This window comes from Ornithorhynchus anatinus, chromosome 3 (assembly GCF_004115215.2).
Source record: "Ornithorhynchus anatinus isolate Pmale09 chromosome 3, mOrnAna1.pri.v4, whole genome shotgun sequence".
NCBI classification, from domain to species: Eukaryota; Metazoa; Chordata; class Mammalia; order Monotremata; family Ornithorhynchidae; genus Ornithorhynchus; species Ornithorhynchus anatinus.
The window spans coordinates 112,986,751-113,009,598 of record NC_041730.1 but is presented as its reverse complement, the minus strand read 5'-3'; the positions used below and the strand labels follow the sequence as shown (position 1 = coordinate 113,009,598).

At 46.4% G+C, this 22,848-nt stretch overlaps 1 protein-coding gene across 2 annotated transcripts in view; it reads left to right on the top strand.

The window, feature by feature from the left end:
- The first annotated feature begins 15,432 nt into the window (after positions 1-15,432).
- CSGALNACT2 (chondroitin sulfate N-acetylgalactosaminyltransferase 2) overlaps positions 15,433-22,848 on the top strand; it is a 42,023-nt gene continuing 34,607 nt past the window's right edge. For both annotated transcript variants that reach the window (XM_007666239.2, XM_016227150.2), the window contains exon 1: positions 15,433-15,470. The gene's annotated coding sequence lies outside the window, so the exon portion shown is untranslated. The remainder of the gene's footprint in view (positions 15,471-22,848) is intronic.

Genomic DNA, 22,848 nt, shown 5'->3' with positions numbered 1-22,848 from the left:
TCAGTGGAAAGAGCATGGGCTTGGGAGTAAGAGGTCACGGGTTCTAATCCCGGCTCCGCCACTTGTCAGCTGTGTGACTTGGGGCAAGTCACTTAACAAGTGATCAGGTTGTGCCACGTGGGGCTCACAGTCTCGATCCCCATTTTACAGATGAGGTAACTGAGGCACAGAGAAGTTGAGTGACTTGCCCAAAGTCACACAGCTGACAAGTGGCAGAGTTGGGATTAGAACCCATTACCTCTTACTCCCAAACCCAGGCTCTTTCCACTAAGCCATGCTGCTTTTTTATACTTGTTCTTTTACCTATTGTTTGGTGACTCATCTCCACATGTCTTCCTCATTAGGGCAGGGTCCAGGGGTGCCAATTCTAGAGAGTGACTGATAGTCAATCAATTAATCAATCAATAGGATTTACTGCACATCTAGTGTGTGCTGAGCACTGAACTTTGTACTTGGCTGGGTATAACGGAATGAGTGGACATGATCCCTGCTCTTAGTTTAGAATCTAGCTGGGGAGATGGGCACTAGAATAAATTACCGATAGGAGAAAGAATGAAAAGGGGATAAGTATACGAATTAATAATAATAATAATGTTGGCATTTGTTAAGCGCTTACTATGTGCCGAGCACTGTTCTAAGTGTTGGGGTAGATACAGGGTAATAATAGGAAAGATATATATATAAAAGAGCCACTAGAGTTTGTATGTATGTGCTTATTTAGCACAGAGGTACTGAACAGACAGGAGTGGGGGATATAAACATGGGAAATGAGCAATTCATTAGGGAAAGCATCCTGGAGAAGGTGTAATTTCATAAATTTTCATAAATTTGAAAATGTGAAGAGCTGTAATCCGGTGAATTTGAATGAGGAAAACGTTCCAGGCATTGGAGAGGTTGGGAGCAAATAATAATCAATGGGAGAGTTGCGAATGAAGAAAAGTGAGCAGGTTAATTTAAGGAAAAAAGGATAAGAGCTGGGGTGTAGTGGGAGAAGAGAGTGGATAAATAGGAGGGAGAGAGCTGATCGATTGCCTTTAAGTCATTAGTCAGGAGTTTCTTTTTGTTTCACAGAGGAACCAGCAACCACTGAAGATTCCTGAGGCATGAGGAGAAATGAACCTAAAGTTGTAGAAAAATAATCATTAGAGGAGTGAAATATGGATTGGCAGAAGGAGAGGCTGGAGGCAGGGAGACCGGTGTGGAGGCTAATAATATTAATAATGATAATAATGGTGGTATTTGTTAAGCGCTTACTATGTGCAAAGCACTGTTCTAAGCGCTGGGGAGATACAAAGGTGATCAGGTTGTCCCATGTGGGGCTCACAGTTTTAATCCCCATTTTACAGATGAGGTAACTGAGGCACAGAGAGGTTAAGTGACTTGCCCAAAGTCACCCAGCTGGCAAGCGGTGGAGCCGGGATTCGAACTCATGACCTCGGACTCCCAAGCCCTGGCTCTTTCCACTGAGCCACACAACTCCTGACTAATGACTTAAAGGCAATCGATCAGCTCTCTCCCTCCTATTTATCCACTCTCTTCTCCCACTACACCCCAGCTCTCATCCTTTCTTTCTTAAATTAACCTGCTGACTTTTCTTCATTCTCAACTCTCCCACTGATGATTATTTGCTCCCAACCTCTCCACTGCAAGCCAGGATATAACAAGTGCCTGGGCCAGGATGGTGGTCATTTGGATAGAGGGTAAGGGTGGATCCTGAAGGCATTGTGGAGGAAAACACGATGGGATTTGCTGACAGAGGGATTTGCTGTCTGTCTGAATTTAGGAGTTGAAAGAGAGTAGGAGTGGTAGGAGGAAGAGCTGTTAATAACAATGTAAAAGTTACAGACCTCAGAAATAGGGAGGATGGTAGTGATGTTGACTGTGATTGAAAAGTTAGGTGCAGGAGAGGATTTGGAAGGGAAGATGAGGACACTTTGGGACATATTAGCTTAAAAAGTCAGTAGGACATCCTTGTGGAGTTGTTTTAGAAGTAGGAGGAAATGCAAGATTGCAGAGAAGGAAAGTGAACAGGGCTTGCTAGATAGATTTAGGAGATATTAGCATAATCTGCATAAGCTGAAACTGCCCTCTCAAAGGTCAAAGGTCACCAATGACCTCCTTCTTGCCAAATCTGATGGCTCCTACTCTATCTTAATCCTCCTCCACCTCTCAACTGCCTTTGACACTGTCAACCATCCCCTTCTCCTCCAAACTTTATTTAACCTTGGCTTCACGGACTCCATCCTCTTCCTGTTCTCCTCTTACTTCTCTGCCCATTCATTCTCGGTCTCCTTTGAGGCTCCTCCTCCCCCTCCCATCCACTTACTGCAGCTGTTTCTTAAGAGTCAGTTCTTGGCCCCCTTCTGTTCTCCATCTACACTAACTCCCTTGGTGAACTCATTCACTCCCACGGTTTCAACTATCATCTCTACGCAGATGACACCCAAATCTACATCTCCTCCCCATTCTCTCGCCCTCCCTCCAGGCTCGTATCTCCTCCTGCATTCAAGACATCTCCACCTGGATGTCCGCTGGCCACCTAAAACTCAACATGTCTGAGACTGAGCTCCTCATCTTCCCTCCCAAACCCTGTCCTCTCCCTGACTTCTCTGTCACTGTGGACGGCACGACCATCCTTCCCGTCTCAAAGGCCCGCAACCTTGGTGTCATCCTTGACTCTGCTCTCTCATCCACCCCACGCATCCAATCCGTCACCAACGCCTGCCGGTCTCACCTTCACAATATCGCCAAAATCCGCCCTTTCTTCTCCATCCAAACTGCTACCTTGCTGGTACAAGCTCTCATAATATCCCGACTGGATTATTGTGTTAGCCTCCTCTCTGATCTTCCATCCTCCTGTCTCTCCCCGCTCCAGTCTATTCATCATCACGCTACCGAGATCATCTTCCTATTGAAACGCTCTGGACATGTCACTCCCCTCCTCAAAACCTCCAATGGTTGCCTATCAGTCTTCGCATGAAACAAAAACTCGTTTCTCTTGGCTTCAAAGGTCTCCATCACTTTGCCCCCTCCTACCTCACCTCCTTTCTCTCCTTCTACAGCCCACCCTGTACACTCCACTCCTCTGCCATTAACCTTCTCACGATCCCTCTTTCACGCCTGTCCCGCCTTCGACCCCTGGCCCATGTCCTACCTCTGACCTGGAATGTCCTCCTTCCTCACTTCTGCCAAACTAACTCTCTTCCCTCTTCAAAGCCCTACTGAGAGCTCCCCTCCTCCAGGAGACCTTCCAAGACTGACCCCTCCCTTTCCCTCTGCTCCTCCTCCCCTCCCCATTCCCCCTTCTCCCTCCCTCTTCTCTTCCCCCCTTCCCCTCCCCACAGCACTTTGTATATATTATTTATTACTCTATTTATTTTGCTAATGATGTGTATATATCTGTGATTCTATTTATTTTGATGATATTGACGCCAGCCTACTTGTTTTGTTTTGTTTTGTTGTTTGTCTCCCCTGTTTAGACTGTGAGTCCATTGTTGGGCAGGGATTGTCTCTATCTGTTGCCGAATTGTACATTCCAAATGCTTAGTACAGTGCTCTGCGCATAGTAAGTGCTCAATAAATACGATTGAATGAATGAATGAATGAATGAATGAATAAGGGAGAAAGGATGAAGCTGAAGGAGTATATTAGCTGCCTGAAGGAGGGAATGTAAAATGAGAAAAGGAGATCCAGAACCAAGGATTGAGGGACACCCTCCATTTGTGAGTGGAAGTAAGGGAAGAGCAGGCAAAGAGAACTGAGAAGGAGCAGCTAAAGCAGTCAAAGGATAATCAGAAGAGAACTGTGTAAGTGAAAGCAAGGTTAGTTAAGGTTTCCAGGAGAAGGTAGTGTTTGCGAGATTGAAGAGGAAGTCCATTAAATTTAGCAGGAAGTGGGTCACTGCTTACCTTGGAGAGAACAGTCTCAGTGGAGTAGAGAGCGTAGAAACCATATTGTAGAAGGTCAAGAAGGGAGTTGGAAGTGGAGAAGTTGGGGCAGCAGGTGTAAACAACCCATTTTAGGAGATTGAAAAGGAATGGGAGGAGGACGATGGGGTGATAGCTGGAGAGAGCAGCAGGATCCAGAATAAGTTTTTGGGGGTTGGGGGAGGGCAGGGGAGAAGTGGGCAGCTTTCAAGGCACAGGGGAAGGGACAATCAGAAAGTGAGCTGTTGAAGATGGCAGTCAGGAAGGGAGGAAGAGTGGGTGCTAGTGTTTTTTCAGGGTGAGAAGGGATAGGGTGGGCAGCACAGCTGGTAGATTTTGAAATTAGGGAATAAATTTCCTTTAGAGAGATGGCTGAGGAGAATGAGAATTTGGATGTGGGAGCTGGAGGTAGTTGGAGACTGGAGCTTACAGCTGCTGACTTTGGTTTTGTCAAGAAGGAGTTGACAAGGTCATCATGGTGAGAGAAGTAAGGGGGGGGCCTTCAGAAGGGAGTTCAAGGTCTGGAATCATTGGTGGAATCAATTGGCATGGGTGACAGTGAGGAAGGAAGGAGAGAAGGAGAGTGGTCAGGGCTAGTGAGACAGATTCTGGAATCAAAGTAATCTACCCCTGTGCTTTGAACAGCAAATCACCTCCTCCAAGAGGCGTTCCCAGACTGAGCTCCTCTTCCCCCTCTACTCCCTCTGCCATCCCCCCTTTACCTCTCCGCAGCTAAAGCCTCATTTTTCCCTTTTCCCTCTGCTCCTCCACCTCTCCCTTCCCATCCCCACAGCACCGTACTCGTCCGCTCAACTGTATATATTTTCGTTACCCTATTTATTTTGTTAATGAATTGTACATCGCCTTGATTCTATTTAGTTGCCATTGTTTTTACGAGATGTTCTTCCCCTTGACGCTGTTTAGTGCCATTGTTCTTGTCTGTCCGTCTCCCCCGATTAGACCGTAAGCCCGTCAAACGGCAGGGACTGTCTCTATCTGTTGCCGACTTGTTCATCCCAAGCGCTTAGTACAGTACTCTGCACATAGTAAGCGCTCAATAAATACTATTGAATGAATGAACATAGTACATGCATAACAAATACCATCATTATTATTATATATATATATATTATATATATATAGTGACCGCTTAACAAATACCATAATTATTATTACTCTAGGTCTTATTGGCCCCAGGCTCTGCATAAAATGGACTCTCCACCAAGTCCCAAATACTTTCCATGTGGGTCTCTCTACTTCCTTGTCTGTGTGATCCCCTCTCAATTTGGGATCGACTGCATGTCCATTTCCATGACCCCCCTGCTTACGGGACTGTATCAACCTCTCTGACCCAGTATTTGTGCCTGAAAGTTCTCCTTTCTGCCCCAAGGTGTGTCTATGCTTCTCATTTTTCTCTAGCCCCTCTCTGAGGGAGCCTAATTGTTCTTGTCTGTCTCCCCCAATTAGACTGTAAGCCCATCAGAGGGCAGGGACTGTCTCTATCTGTTACCGATATGTCTCCAAGAGCTTAGTACTGTGCTCTGCACATAGTAAGCGCTCAATAAATACTATTGAAAGAATGAATGAATAGTTCTCCATTCTTGAACTGCAAAGCTGACATCATATTGTTATTTCTGTGTTACATTCCCTGGTACCTATTCTTTGCACCCACTAGTAATAATTATGGTATTTGGTGAACACTATGTGTCTAGCACTGTACTAAGCACTTGTTGATGTGTTATGCTGTCGAGTCGTGTCTGACCCATAGCGACATCATAGATACATCCCTTCCAGAACGCCCCACTTCCATCTGCAATCGTTCCGGTAGTGTATCCATAGAGTTTTTTGGATAAAAATATGAAAGTGGTTACTATCGCCTCCTTCCGTGCAGTAAACGAGTCTCTGCCCTTGACTCTCTCCCATGCCGCTGCTTCCCAGCACAGGTGAGTTTTGACTTGTAGTAGATTGCCTTCCACTTGCTAGCCGCTGCCCAAGCTAGGAATGGAATGGGTAGGCCTCTGCTTGACTCGTCCTCCTGTAGTCGTGACTGGTAGAGGACTGGAAACTCTCCGGGTGTGACCCTGAGAGGGGCTACTAAGCACTAGAACAGATATACCATGATTATTATTATTATTGAATAATACACACAGTTTGGACACAGTCCCTGTCTCACATGGAGCTCACAGTCCAAGAGGAATGGAGGTCAGGTATGGTATATAACTTCATCACCCTATTTATTTTGTTTATTTTGTTTAATGAGATATACATTACCCTGATTCTATCTATTTGCCCCTGTTTTTATGAGATGTTCTTCCCCTTGACTCTATTTATTGCCATTGTTCTTGTCTGCCCGTCTCCCCCGATTAGACTGTAAGCCCGTCAAACGGCAGGGGCTGTCTCTATCTGTTGCCGACTTGTCCATTCCAAGCGCTTAGTACAGTGCTCTGCACATAGTAAGCGCTCAATAAATACTATTGAATAAATGAATGAATAATTCCCATTTAATAGATGAAGAAATTGAGGCACGTAGAAATTAAACGATTTCCCTAAACTCACAGAACAGGCAAGTGAGAGAACCAGGATTAGAATCCAGGTCTCCTGATTCCTAGGCCCATGTTCTTTCCGCAAGGCCCCGCTACTCCTCTAACACTAGGTGTTCAATAACTGCTACTGATAATTCAATCATTCATTCATTCAATTGTATTTATTGAACTCTTACTGTGTGCAGAGCACTGTACTAAGAGCTAAATGATAGAAGTACTGCAGGCACAATTTTATCTAAAATTATTGCTGGAATTTCAGGACCACCATGAATTGAATGAATGCTGTCATTTTAAACTTTCAAATTTCCACACACTTGGAGCTAAATTTTCTTTTTAGGGAAAAAATAAAAGGACAAATTCTCATTTCACCGAGAACAACCCAATGTTGGTTCATTCCTAAATGGTAATTGTCAACAATAAATAATGAAAATAATATATATAATACATAATTGTATGTCATATCTATAAGGGCAGGGATTGTCTCTCTTTATTGCTTTATTGTACTTTCCAAGTGCTTAGTACAGTGCTCTGCACCTATTAAGTGCTCAGTAAATATGACTGAATATATAGAGCCAGGTCTCCTGAAAATTGTATCAAAACATTAAAACCAGTTTTCTCTTTTATATATTCAATGTTTTTTTCAACTCTACTGAGTGCTAAGCACTGAACTAGGAAGAATACAATAGTAAAGTAGTAAGACACACATTTCCTGCCCTCAAAGAGCTTACAGACTAATGGAGGAAACTGAAAAAATATTTCAAATAGAAGACTGGTTCCTGAATCACAATCAGATATGATAATTTTTAACAACATTGCATAATCAGTTGAGTAATATAGCGCAGTAGAGTTAGGGACGTTCCACAATAAGTAAACTGAAGTTTACTTCATCGGAAGTCAAATGGGTGTGCCTTCCTTCTTCCAACTCCACCCTCTCTTAAACTGCCCTTTAAGGTCTCGATTGTGACTTTTAACTGCCTGGATCATTTTTCTACAGAAATGTTCAGTGCGTGTTTCCCTACTCCTCAGAACGTCCAGTGGTTGCCCGTCCACTTCTACATCAAACTGAAACTCCTTTAGCATCAGTTTTAAAGCACTCAATCACCTTGCCCCCTCCTACTTCACCTTGCTGCTTTTCTACTACACTTCTCTCCTCTACTGCCAACCCACTCACCTGTACCTCCATCTCATCTATCTCGCCACTGACCTCTCGCCCACGTCCCGCCTCTGGCCTGGAACGTCCTCCCTCTTCATATCAATGAATCGACAATCGATCGCTACCCCCACCTTCCGAGCCTTATCGGAGGCACGTCTCCCCGTCGATGCCTTCCCTGACTAGGCCCCCATTTCCTCGGCTCCCATTCCTTCTGCATCGCTCTTGCAGTTGGACTTACACCCTTTAATAATAATAATGTTGGTATTTGTTAAGCGCTTACTATGTGCAGAGCACTGTTCTAAGCGCTGGGGTAGACACAGGGGAATCAAGTTGTCCCACGTGGGGCTCACAGTCTTAATCCCCATTTTACAGGTGAGGTAACTGAGGCCCAGAGAAGTGAAGTGACTTGCCCACAGTCACACAGCTGACAAGTGGCAGATCAGGGATTCGAACCCATGACCACTGACTCCAAAGCCTGGGCTCTTTCCACTGACCCACGCTGCACCCCTCCCTCAGTCCCACAACACTTATGTACATATCCAGAATTCGTTTATTTTTATTAACGTCTCTCTCCCCCTCTAGACCGTAAGCTGGTCGTGGGGCAGGGAAGGCATCTATCGACTCTGTTAGAGTGTAATAATAATAACGTTGTTATTTGTTAAGCGCTTACTATGTGCAGAGCACTGTTCTAAGCGCTGGGGTAGATCCAGGGTCATCAGGTTGTCCCACGTGAGGCTCTCAGTTAATCCCCATTTTACAGATGAGGTAACTGAGGCCCAGAGAAGTGATGTGACTTGCCCACAGTCACACAGCTGACGAGTGGCAGAGCCGGGATTCGAGCTCATGACCTCTGACTCCCAAGCCCGGGCTCTTTCCACTGAGCCATGCTGCTTCTCACTCTCTCAGGTGCTTAGTACAGAGTTCTGCACCCAGTAAGCACTCAATAAATACGATGGATTGATTAATATTGCTTCCATTTAACCTCAGGTTCCCGTGCCTATCGATGGCGGCCCCCTCTCCCCCCAAGAAACCCACACACACATCCCCGCCACCTGTGCTAGTTTCAAAAGATGGCTACTGTTATATACTGGAAACTGATGTGCCGACAAGCTAAAACAGGATGAATGTTTAGACACCCAAGTGCAAGTGGGGAAGCAGCGTGGCTCAGTGGAAAGAGCCTGGGCTTCGGAGTCAGAGGTCATAGGTTCGACTCCCGGCTCTGCCACTCGTCAGCTGTGTGACTGTGGGCAAGTCACTTCACTTCTCTGTGCCTCAGTTACCTCATCTGGAAAATGGGGATTAACCATGAGCCTCATGTGGGACAACCTGATTACTCTGTATCTTCCCCAGTGCTTAGAACAGTGCTCTGCACATAGTAAGTGCTTAATAAATACCAACGATACTATTATTATTAGTCCTCATAACTCAAAACACCTCCAGTTGAAGACTACCCTTTGCCGTCTCTCTTCTTTGATGACACCGTTGAGGACTACGACTGTGATTGAAATATAATCCGTTGCACTGGACCTTTGAAAATAGAATATGATAACTCGTCTGGCCCCTTGCCCTTTGGGAGTGAGCACCATGTCCTTTGGGACTCTTCTGCGGCACTACTTTCTTTCAACAAAAGACATCATCATGGTAATAATAATAATAAATATGCTGCAGCCATAAGGAGAGGTGTGATCTGTGGCCAGGGAACTAAATATCAATCAATCAGTGGCATTTATTAAGTGCTTGCACTTTGTAGGGCACTGTATTTAGCTCTTGGGAGAGTAATAATAATAATAATGAAAATAATATTCTTGGGAGAATAATAATAATAATATTGCTCCCAAGAGCAAAAATAATAATAATAATGATGATGGTATTTGTTAAGTGCTTACTATGTGCAAAGCACTGTTCTAAGCGCTGGGGATGATCAAGGTGATCAGGTTGTCCCACGTGGGGCTCACGGGCTTAATCCCCATTTTGCAGATGTGGTAAAAGAGGCACAGAGAAGTGAAGTGACTTGCCCAAAGTCACACAGCTGACAAGCGGCAGAGACAAGATTATTAGAACCTATGACCTCTGACTCCCAAGCCCGGGCTCTTTCCACTGAGTACGCATGATCCCTGGCCACAAGGAGCTTACAGTCTCTGCGGGGTTGAGGGAGAATGACATTAAAATAAATTAGAGAATGGGCATATATCTCTAAGACCCCTCTGAACCGCAGACACGACAGCTGTGCCATCATCCAATTTTCATCATCCATGAGTGAAAATGACCCTCAGGTTAATTTTAATAAACACTGGGAGTTTTTTTCAATTTCTCCCCCCATTTAGTGGAAGGGCAAAAAAGACCCAAAAAAAAAAGACTGAACAATTTTATAAAGCTCAATTAAAAGAAGAATTCCTAGGAAATACAAAAGAAAAAGGGAGTCAAAATGAGAAAGACTGAAAGAATCGCTAGAGCCCGCAGATTTTTTTTTTTAATAAAGGCCGACTGTGCGTTGCCATCAGGCAGGCCCCATGGTCGTCGACCCTGCCTAGGCGCCGGAAATGTAGCCAACCCGTTGAAGGGTCTGGTCCCGGTGCCTCAGGAACAGTCTTTTGGGGCAGAGGGCATGTTTGGGCTTGTGGGCCCGGTCAGCGGGCCGGGGGCCGCGAGGGAGCCGGGACCGGGCGTGGGTTCGACGGCTCGGCGGGCTGCAGGCCTAAACGGGGTCAGGCCGGCCGGCTCCTGTCACCCTGAGCCAAACTGAGCCTCATTCTTCCCTGTCCCGCCATCGACCCCTGGCCCACCTCCTACCGCTGGCCTGGAACGCCCTCCCTCCTCAAATCTGCCGAACAATCACACTTCCCCCCTTCAAAGCCCTACTTAAAGCTCACCTCCTCCAGGAGGCCTTCCCAGACTAAGCCCCCTCTTCCTCAGCTCCCCCTACCCCCCCTTGCCCCGACTCTCTCCCTTTGTTCTACCCCCTCCCCACCCCACAGCACGTGTATATATATTTACCAATCTATAATTCTATTTATTTGTATTAATGATGTGTATATATCTATCATTCTATTTATTTAGATTGATGCTATTGATGCCTGTTTATTCATTCAATAGTATTTATTGAGCACTCACTATGTGAAAAGCACTGTACTAAGCGCTTGGAATGTACAAATGGGTAACAGATAGAGACAGTCCCTGCCCTTTGACAGGTTTACGGTCTAATCGGGGGAGACGGACAGACAAAAACAATAGCAATAAATAGAATCAAGTTTATCTGTTTTGCTGTCCATCTCCCCCCGCTTCTAGACTGTGAGGCCGCTGTTGGGTAGGGATTGTCGCTCTCTGTTGCCGAACTGTACTTTCCAAGACCTCAGTACAGTGCTCTGCACACAGTCAGCACCCAATAAATACGCTTCATGAATGAATGAACTGTACTTTTCAAGGTCTAGTGCAGAGCACTGCACACAGTCAGCACTCAAATTTGATTGAATGAATGAATTACACTTTCCAAGCGCTTAGTACAGGTCTCTGCACGGAGTTCAATATATATGATTGAATGAATTGTACTTTCCAAGTGCTTAGTATAGTGCTCTGCACGGTCAGTGCTCAATAAATACGATTGAATGAAAGAATTGTATTTTCCAAACGCTTAGCACTGTGCTCTGCGCCCAGTCCGTGCTCAATAAATACGATTAAATGAATGAATGAATTGTAGTGTCCCAGCGCTTAGTACAGTGCTCTACGCACCGTCCGTGCTCGATAAATATGATCGAATGAATGAACGAATTGTAGTGTCCCAGCGCTTCGCTCAGGGTGCCGCACCCAGCCAGCGCTCACTCAATCCGCTGGAATGAAGGAATAAATGAATGAACGAACGAATGGATGGAGGAGTGTGATTTTCTGTGCGATTAGACTGGGAGCCCGTCATTGGGCAGGGATGGTCTCTCTCTGTAGCCGAATGGTCCATTCGAAGCGCTCAGTCCAGTGCTCTGTGCCTAGTAAGTGCACAATAAATATGAATGAATGAATGAATGAATACAGTGCTTGACACTTAGTAAGTGCTTAGCACGATTGAATGACAGAATGAATGACCCATTTAGACCGTGAGCTCATTGTTGGGCAGGGATGGTCTCTCTCTGTGGCCTAATTGGCCATGCCAAGTGCTTAGTCCAGTGCTCTGCGCCTAGTAAGTGCTCAATAAGTATGAATGAATGAATGAATGAATGAATGAATGACCCATTTAGACTGTGAACCTGTTGTTGGACAGGGATGGTCTCTGTGGCCGAATTGTCCTTTCCAACCACTTAGTCCAGCGCTCTGCACCTAGAGAAGCAGCGTGGCTCAGTGGAAAGAGCCCGGGCTCTGGAGTCAGAGGTCATGGGTTCGACTCCCGGCTCGGCCACTTGGCAGCTGTGTGACTGTGGGCAAGTCACTTCACTTCTCTGGGCCTCAGTTACCTCATCTGGAAAATGGGGATTAAGACTGTGAGCCCCACGTGGGACAACTTGATTCCCCTGTGTCTACCCCAGCGCTTAGAACAGGGCTCTGCACATAGTAAGCGCTTAACAAATACCAACATTTTTTTTTTTTTTTAGTAAGCGCGGTTAGAATGAGTGAATGACCCGTTTAGACTGTGAGCCCGTCCTTGGGCAGGGATGGTCTCTATCTGTGGCTGAATTGTGCATTCCAAGCGCTTAGTCCAGGGCTCTGCACCTAATAAGCGCTCAATAAGTATAATTGAATGAATGAATGAATGACCCGTTTAGACTGTGAGCCATTCCAAGTGCTTAGTCCAGTGCTCTGCACCTAGTAAGCGCTCAATAAATATGAATGAATGAATGAATGAATACAGTGTTTGGCACTTAGTAAGCGCTTAACACGATGGAATTAAAGAATGAATGACCCATTTAGACTGTGAGCCCGTCATTGGACAGGGCTGGTCTCTCTCTGTGGCCCAACTGTCCATTCCAAGCGCTTAGTCCAGTGCTCCGCACCTAGCAAGTGCTCAATAAGTTCGATTGAATGACTGAGTGAATGACCCATTTAGCCTGTGAGCCTGTTGTTGGGCAAGGATGGTCCCTATCTGTGGCCCAATTGTCCATTCCAAGCGCTTAGTCCAGTGCTCTGCGCCTAGTAAGCGCTCAATAAATACTCTTGAATGAATGCATGAATACAGTGCTTGACACTTAGTAAGCGCTTAACACGATTGAATTAAAGAATGAATGACCCGTTTAGACTGTGAGCCCGTCACTGGGCAGGGATGATCTCGATCTGTGGCCCAATTGTCCGTTCCAAGTGCTTAGTCCAATGCTCTGCACATAGTAAGTGCTCAATAAGTACGATTGAATGACTGAATGAATGACCCGTTTAGATTGTGAGCCTGTCGTTGGGCAGGCCTGGTCTCTCTCTGTACCCGAAGTGTCCATTCCAAGCGCTTAGTTCAGTGATCTGCACCTAGTTAGCGCTCAATAAGTACGGTTAGAATGAATGAATGACCCGTTTAGACCGTGAGCCTGTCCTTGGGCAGGGCTGGTCTCTCTCTGTAGCCCAATTGTCCATTCCAAGCGCTTAGTCTACTGCTCTGCACCTAGCAAGCGCTCAATAAGTACGATTGCATGACTGAATGAATGCCCCGTTTAGCCCGTGAGCCTGTCGTTGGGCAGGGTTGGTCTCTCTCTGTGCCCCAACGGTCCGGTCCAAGCGCTTCGTCCGGTGCACCGCAGCTAACAAGCGCTCAGTAAGTTCGATTGAATGACTGAATGAATGACCCGTTTAGACTGTGAGCCTGTTGTTGGGCAGGGCTGGTCTCTCTGTGGCCCAATTGTCCATTCCAAGTGCTTAGTCCAGTGCTCTGCACCTAGTAAGCGCTCAATAAGTATGGTTAGAACGAATGAATAACCCGTTTAGACCGTGAGCCCGTGCTTGGGCAGGGCTGGTCTCTCTCTGGGGCCCAATGGTCCATTCCTAGCGCTTCGTCCAGTGCTGTGCACCTAACAAGTGCTCAATAGGTTCGACTGAATGACTGAATGAATGACCCGTTTAGCCTGTGAGCCTGTGGTTGGGCCGGGATGGTCCCTATCTGTGGCCCAATTGTCCATTCCAAGTGCCTAGTCCAGTGCTCTGCGCCTAGTAAGCGCTCAATAAATACTATTGAATGAATGAATGAATGAATGAATACAGTGTTTGGCACTTAGTAAGCGCTTAACACGATTGAATTAAAGAATGAATGACCTGTTTAGACTGTGAGCCGGTCCTTGGGCAGGTCCGGTGTCTCGATCTGTGGCCCAATTGTCCGTTCCAAGCGCTTCGTCCAGTGCTCTGCACCTAGCAAGCGCTCAATAAGTTCGATTGAATGACTGAGTGATTGACCCGTTTAGCCTGTGAGCCTGTTGTTGGGCAAGGAAGGTCCCTATCTGTGGCCCAATGGTCCCTTCCAAGCGCTTAGTCCAGTGCTCTGCGCCTAGTAAGCGCTCAATAAATACTCTTGAATGAATGCATGAATACAGTGCTTGACACTTAGTAAGCGCTTAACACGATTGAATTAAAGAATGAATGACCCACTTAGCCTGTGAGCCTGTTGTTGGGCAAGGAAGGTCCCTATCTGTGGCCCAATGGTCCCTTCCAAGCGCTTAGTCCAGTGCTCTGCGCCTAGTAAGCGCTCAATAAATACTCTTGAATGAATGCATGAATACAGTGCTTGACACTTAGTAAGCGCTTAACACGACTGAATTAAAGAATGAATGGCCCGTTTAGACCGTGAGCCTGTCACCGGGCAGGTCTGGTCTCTCTCTGTGCCTTAACTGTCCGTTCCTAGCGCTTCGTCCAGTGCACCGCACCTAGCGAGCGCTCACTAAGTACGATTAGCGCTTAGTACAGTGCTCTGCACATAGTAAGCGCTCAATAAATACTATTGAATGAACGATTGAATGACTGAATGAGTGAGTGCGCGACTGCAGGCGGGAAGGCCCGGAGCGGCGCGGCTGTCCGCGTCCACCGCCAGGGCGGCGCCCGCGAGTGGGGCGGCGCGCGCGGAGGGAGGGGCGCGCGAGCGCGCGCGCGGGGGGTGACGTCGGGGGGAGAGAGAGAGAGAGAGCGCGCGGGGGGGCTGACACTAGGGGGAGAGAGAGCGCGCGCGCGAGGGGGGCGACGTCGGGGGGCGGAGAGAGAGCGCGCGCGCGGGGGGTGACGTCGGGGGGGGAGAGAGAGCGCGCGCGCGGGGGGTGACGTCGGGGGGGAGAGAGAGAGAGCGCGCTTGGGGGGGTGACGTCGGGGAGAGAGAGAGAGCGCGCGCGGGGGGTGACGTCGGGGGGAGGGGAAGAGAGAGCGCGCGGGGGTGACGTCGGGGGGGAGAGAGAGAGCGCGCGCGCGCGGGGGTGACGTCGGGGGGGAGAGAGAGAGCGCGCGCGCGGGGGGTGACGTCGGTGGGAGGGGAGAGAGAGCGCGCGTGGGGGGTGACGTCGGTGGGGGGGGGAAGAGAGAGCGCGCGCGCGGGGTGACGTCGGTGGGAGGGGAAGAGAGAGCGCGCGCGGCGCGCGCCGGCGGCCGGGGCCTCGCGCCCTCGCGCGCGCCCTGGTTTCCTCGCGCACACAGGAAGCGGCCGTTAGTCGGCGAGCGGCGGCTGAGGGGAAGCCGCGGGGGGGGGGAGGGGAGGGGCCGCGGGGCCAAGACGAAGAAGAAGAGGAAGAAAAAGCGGAAGAGGAGGGAGAAGAAAAAGAGGAGGAAGAAGAAGAAGAAGGGGGCGGCCAAAGGAGTCCCGACGACGCGCCTCCCCCCGCCCCGGGGGCGACTGGGGAGCCCACATCGCCCCTGCCCTCCTCGGCCGGTCCTGACGACGCCCTCCCCTCCTCCCCCCCCACCGCCGGTCGTGAGGTAGTCGTCGGTCGCGATATGCCTCCCCCCCCCCCGCTGTCGCGCTCGGTGGGGCTGGAGATAACGGAGTTGGGTTTGGGGGGGAGGAGGGGAAGGGGGCGTCAGGAGAAGCGCTTCATCCATACCATCATCATCGTCGTCATTATTAATAGTCATTGAAGTCCCAGCATGGGGATTAGCGGTTAAGTATTCATCGCTCTTCATGGCTATCCAGTAGGAATAAGTGTTAGTAACAGAACAGTTCTATCAGCGCTTAGGTTCCTTTATTCAGTCGTATTTAATGAGCGCTTACTAGGTGCAGAGCACTGGACTAAGCGCAATTAATTATATTAGTAGTTCTAGTCGTTCATTCAAGAGTGTTTATTGAGCGCTTATTAGGTGCAGAGCACTGGACTAAGCGCAATTATGTTAGTAGTTATTATATTCATTCATTCAATCGTACTGATTGAGCGCTTACTAGGTGCTCTGCACTGGACTAAGCGCAATTAATTATATTAGTAGTTATATTCGTTCATTCAATCGTGTTGATTGAGCGCTTATTAGGTGCAGAGCACTGGACTAAGCGCAATTAATTATATTAGTTATTGTATTCATTCATTCAATCGTATTGATTGAGCGCTCACTAGGTGCAGAGCACTGGACTAAGCGCAATTAATTATGTTCGTAGTTATTAGATTCATTCATTCAATCGTGTTTATTGAGCGCTTACTAGGTGCAGAGCACTGGACTAAGCGCAATTATATTAGTAGTTATTAGATTCATTCACTCAATCGTGTTTATTGAGCGCTTACTAGGTGCTCTGCACTGGACTAAGCGCAATTAATTATATTAGTAGTTCTAGTTTTCATTCAAGAGTCTTTATTGAGCGCTTATTAGGTGCAGAGCACTGGACTAAGCGCAGTTAATTATGTTAGTAGTTATTAGATTCATTCATTCAATCGTATTGATTGAGCGCTTACTAGGTGCAGAGCACTGGACTAAGCGCAATTAATTATATTAGTAGTTCTATTCGTTCATTCAATCGTGTTGATTGAGCGCTTATTAGGTGCAGAGCACTGGACTAAGCGCAATTAATTATATTAGTTGTTGTATTCATTCATTCAATCGTATTGATTGAGCGCTCACTAGGTGCAGAGCACTGGACTAAGCGCAATTAATTATGTTCGTAGTTATTAGATTCATTCATTCAATCGTGTTTATTGAGCGCTTACTAGGTGCAGAGCACTGGACTAAGCGCAATTATATTAGTAGTTATTAGATTCATTCACCCAATCGTGTTTATTGAGCGCTTACTAGGTGCTCTGCACTGGACTAAGCGCAATTAATTATATTAGTAGTTCTAGTTTTCATTCAAGAGTCTTTATTGAGCGCTTATTAGGTGCAGAGCACTGGACTAAGCGCAGTTAATTATGTTAGTAGTTATTAGATTCATTCATTCAATCGTATTGATTGAGCGCTTACTAGGTGCAGAGCACTGGACTAAGCGCAATTAATTATGTTCGTAGTTCTAGTCGTTCATTCAATCGTATTTATTGAGCGCTTATTAGGTGCAGAGCACTGGACTAAGCGCAATTAATTATATTAGTTGTTGTATTCATTCATTCAATCGTATTGATTGAGCGCTCACTAGGTGCAGAGCACTGGACTAAGCGCAATTAATTATGTTCGTAGTTATTAGATTCATTCATTCAATCGTGTTTATTGAGCGCTTACTAGGTGCAGAGCACTGGACTAAGCGCAATTATATTAGTAGTTATTAGATTCATTCACTCAATCGTGTTTATTGAGCGCTTACTAGGTGCTCTGCACTGGACTAAGCGCAATTAATTATATTAGTAGTTCTAGTTTTCATTCAAGAGTCTATTGAGCGCTTATTAGGTGCAGAGCACTGGACTAAGCGCAATTATGTTAGTAGTTATTAGATTCATTCATTCAATCGTATTGATTGAGCGCTTACTAGGTGCAGAGCACTGGACTAAGCGCAATTAATTATATTAGTAGTTCTAGTCGTTCATTCAATCGTATTTATTGAGCGCTTATTAGGTGCAGAGCACTGGACTAAGCGCAATTAATTATATTAGTTATTGTATTCATTCATTCAATCGTATTGATTGAGCGCTTACTAGGTGCAGAGCACTGGACTAAGCGCAGTTAATTATATTGGTAGTTATTAGATTCATTCATTCAATCGTGTTTATTGAGCGCTTACTAGGTGCAGAGCACTGGACTAAGCGCAATTAATTATATTAGTAGTTATTAGATTCATTCACCCAATCGTGTTTATTGAGCACTTACTAGGTGCTCTACACTGGACTAAGCGCAGTTAATTATATTAGTAGTTCTAGTTTTCATTCAAGAGTCTTTATTGAGCGCTTATTAGGTGCAGAGCACTGGACTAAGCGCAGTTAATTATAGGTGCAGAGCACTGGACTGAGCGCAATTATATTAGTAGTTCTATTCATTCATTCAAGAGTCTTTATTGAGCGTTTACTAGGTTCAGAGCACTGGACTAAGCGCAATTAATTATGTTAGTTCTATTCATGCGTTCATTCAGTCGTATTTATTGAGCACTTACTAAGTGCAGAGCACTGGACTAAGCACAATTAATTATATTAGTAGTTATTATATTCATTCAGTCGTGTTTATTGAGCGCTTGCTAGGTGCAGAGCACTGGACTAAGCACAATTAATTATATTAGTAGTTCTATTTATTCATTCAATCGTATTTATTGAGCGCTTACTAGGTGCAGAGCACTGGATTAAGCGCAATTAACTATATTAGTAGTTCTAGTCATTCATTCAAGAGTCTTTATTGAGCGCTTATTAGGTGCAGAGCACTGGACTAGGTGCAATTGATTATGTTCATAGTTATTATAGTCATTCATTCAATTATTATAGTCATTCATTCAATCGTGTTTATTGAGCGCTTACTAGGTGCAGAGCACTGGACTAAGTGCAATTATGTTAGTAGTTATTATATTCATTTAATCGTATTGATTGAGCGCTTACTAGGTGCAGAGCACTGGACTAAGCGCAGTTAATGTATATTAGTAGTTATATTCATTCATTCAATCGTATATATTGAGCCCTTACTGTGTGCGGAGCACTGGACTAAGCACAATTAATTATATTAGTAGCTATTGTATTCGATCGTATTCATTGAGCGCTTACTGTGTGCAGAGCACTGGACTAAGCGTGATTAATTATATTAGCAGTTATTATCCATTCAATCGTATTCATTGAGCGCTTAGTAGGTGCAGAGCACTGGACTAAGCGCGATTAATTATATTAGTAGTTATTATTCATTCAAGAGTACTTATTGAGTGCTTACTATATGCAGAGCGCTTACTATGTGCAGAGCACTGGACTAAGCGCAATTAATTCTATTGGTAATTATATTCATTCAATCGTATTTATTGAGCGCTTCTGTGTGCAGAGCACTGGACTAAATGCAATTAATTATATTAGTAATTATATTCATTCATTCAGTCTTATTTATTGAGCGCTTACTGTGTGCAGTATTAGTAATTATATTCATTCATTCAATAATATTTATTGAGCACTTACTAGGTGCAGAACACTGGACTAAGCGCAATTAATTATATTAGTAGTTATATTCATTCATTCAATCGTATTTACTGAGCGCTTACTATGTGCAGAGCACTGGACTAAGCGCAATTAATTATATTAGTTATTGTATTCATTCATTCAATCGTATTGATTGAGCGCTTACTAGGTGCAGAGCACTGGACTAAGTGCAGTTAATTATATTGGTAGTTATTATATTCATTCAATGGTATTTACTGAACGCTTACTAGGTGCAGAGCACTGGACTAAGCGCTTGGAATGGACAATTTGGCAATAGATAGAGACCATCCCTGCCCATTGACGTGCTATATGTGCTAATTATTGTTGTAATTAATGATAATAATTGGTCCCAGGTGGCCCCGCCCACCCAGGTAAGTAACCACTTCCCACCTGGCACCAAAGGGGGCCAGGCGAGCTGTTACGGGATCCATTCAAGACATTCAGTTGTATTTATAATAATAATAATAATGATGTAGGTATTTGTTAAGCCCTTACTATATGCCAAGCACTGTTCTAAGCGCCGGCCACCCGAAGAGGGCCGGGCGAGCTGTCTGTTATGAGGTCCATTCGGTCAATCAGCTGTATTTATAATAATAATAATAATGATGTGCGTATTTGTTAAGCCCTTACTGTGTGCCAAGCATTGTTCTCAGCGCTGGGGGAGGTGCAGGGTCAGCAGGTTGTCCCACCTAGGGCTCACAGTCATCATCCCCATTTGACAGATGAGGGAGCTGAGGCCCAGGGAAGTGAAGTGACTTGCTCAAGGTCACACAGCAGAGAAGGGGCGGAGCCGGGATTGGAACTCACCACCTCCGACTCCCAAGCCCGGGCTCTTTCCATTGAGCCCCGCTGCTTCTCAGTATTGAGCGCTTGCTGTGTGCAGAGCACTGTACTAAGCTCTGGGAATGGACAGTTCGGCAACAGAGAGAGACAATCCCTGCCCAATGACGGGCTCACAGTCTAAAAGGGGGGAGACAGCAAAAAAAGAAAGCAGGCAGTCAGGCATCAATACCATCAAAACAGATAAACAGAATCGTAGAGATATACGCCTCTTGAAAATAAATAGAGTAATAAATAATATATACAAATATGCACAAGTGCTGTGGGGAGGGGAAGGGGGGAAGAGCAGAGGGAGGGGGAATGGGGAGGGAAGGAGAAGCAGAGGGAAAAGGGGGGCTCAGTCTGGGAAGGCCTCCTGGAGGAGGGGAGCCCTCAGTAGGGGTTCTCAGGTGCATTGAGGCGGACAGAGGATGCGACTCATGGTGATGATGGTGTTAAGCGCTTACTATGGGCCAGGCACTGTAATAATAATAATGTTGGTATCTGTCAAGCGCTTACTATGTGCAGAGCACTGTTCTAAGCGCTGGGGTAGATACAGGGTAATCAGTTGGTCCCACGTGAGGCTCCCAGTCTTCATCTCCATTTTACAGATGAAGGAATTGAGGCACAGAGAAGTGAAGTGACTTGCCCACAGTGACCCAGCTGACAAGTGGCAGAGCTGGGATTCGAACCCATGACCTCTGACTCCCAAGCCCAGGCTCTTTTCCACTGAGCCACGCTGCTTCTCCACTAAGCGCTGGGGTGGATACCAGCAAATGGGGTTGGACGCAGCCCCGGTCCCCGGGGGGGCTCCCAGTCTCAATCCCCATTTGGCAGACGAGAGAACTGAGGCCCAGTGAAGTGACCTGCCCGAGGTCCCACAAGCAGACAAGTGGCCAAGGCGGGATGATAACGATGGTATCTGTTAAGCACTTACTCTGTGCCGAGCACTGTTCTAAGTGTGAACTCGAACCCATGACCTGACTCGCATTCGTCAACCAGGTGTTACTAAGCACTGGGGTGGAGACAGGCCGTTGGGGTTGGGTAAAGTCCCTGTCCCATGTGGGGCTCACAGTCTCGCTTCCCATTTTACAGATGAGGGAACTGAGGTTCAGAGAAGTGAAGGGACCTGTCCAAGGCCACACAGCAGACAAGAGGCGGGATTAGAACCCATGACCAAATGACTCGCGGAACCGGCGTCTAGCCACCAGGCCACGGCAGATGCAGTCCCTTTATAAGAAAAAAGCAGTGGGTGCTGGGGGCCGTGTTCAAGCGAAGCAGCTTTGGGTTGATTTCTTGCACAGAAGAAGAAAAAGAGGGTCATGATGACGGTTCCTCTCTTAGAGGCTCCAGGCTGTGCTAAGGAGAGACAGCTTTTCTTTATTTTTAAAACGATCCGCTGTTAGTTCGGTCAAGGGACGGATCGTTTGCGGCGGGGAGTTAATTCTGGGCTCCAACTGTTGGATCTTTCTCCTCCCTTATCCTCTTCTTCACCACATCTTCCAGTGTCCTGCCGTTACTTTCTATTCCTATTATTATTGCATCCTGTCTACTTAACGTAATGCATGCATTCGTTCGTATTTACTGAGCGCTTACTGGGTGCATTTGTTGATTCTTTGGGCAGTTCATGGTATTTGCAAAACCTCTACCACCACATTTCAAAAGAACTGATGCTCTTTCTATCCTGTCCAGCTCTCGGACCCCGACGTTGTCCCTGGAAACACCGTTAGAATTGACAGTTTGTATTTTGGTGGCAGTTGTTGCATCAGCACGTCTCAGAGCCGTAGAGTCGTTATGAATCGGAAGCGACTCGACAGCACTTGATGATGATAGTAATGCTGTGTGCGAAGCACTGTACTAAGTGCTTGGGAGAGTACGATATAACAGCAGACACATTCCTGCCCATAACGAGCTCACCGTCTAGAGGCAGAGCGCTATCCCCAAACTGGGTGTGACTAGTGGACTAGAAATCAGCTCGTCAGAACCGAATATGGTTCTGATGACTTTGAGTTGTGGGAGGCGGGAAGACAACTCTCGATCTCGCCTCTCTCACCGCCGGCCCCCAACCCACGTCCCGCCTCTGGCCTCAAATCCGACAGACAGTTATTCTCTCCGCCTTCAAAGCCTTACGGAGGGTACATTTCCTCCAAGAGGCCTTCCCAGACTCGGCCCCACTTTTCCTCATCTCCCGTTCCCTTCTTTGTCACCCTGACCGGCTCCCCCTGCTCTTCTCCCCTCCCCACCGGCTCCACAGCACTTTATAATAATGTTGGTATTTGTTAAGCGCTTACTATGTGCAGAGCACTGTTCTGCGTGCTGGGGTAGATACAGGGTAATCAGGTTGCCCCTCGTGAGGCTCACAGTCTTCATCCCCATTTTACAGATGAGGTAACTGATACACAGAGAAGTGACTTGCCCACAGTCACACAGCTGACAGGTGGCGGAGCGGGATTTATGGATATATCTGTAATTTTATCTGGACTGTCAGCTTGTTGGGGGCAGGGAATGTCACTGTTTATTATTGTTTTGTAATTTCCCAAGCACTTATACAGTGCTCTGCACATAGTAAGCGCTCAATACAGAGAAACAGTGACTTAGTGGAAAGAGCCCAGGCTTGGAAGTCAGAGGTCATGGGTTCTAATCCCAGCTCCGCCACTTGTCAGCTGTGTGGCTTTGGGCAAGTCACTTCTCTGTGCCTCATTTACCTCATCTGTAACATGGGGATTAAGACTGTGAGCCCCACGTGGGACAACCTGATTACCTTGTATCTATCCCAGCGCTTAGAACAGTGCTTGGCACATAGTAAGCGCTTAACAAATACCATCATTATTATTGTTATTATTAATACATACGATCGAATGAATGAACTCACCCATTTGAAGGATTTTCAATAGCTACATTAGTTATTGACTTCCTAATTCAGTAAAGAAGCGTATTTTTGAAGAAAAAGGAAACCACTTCCAGAAATGGCA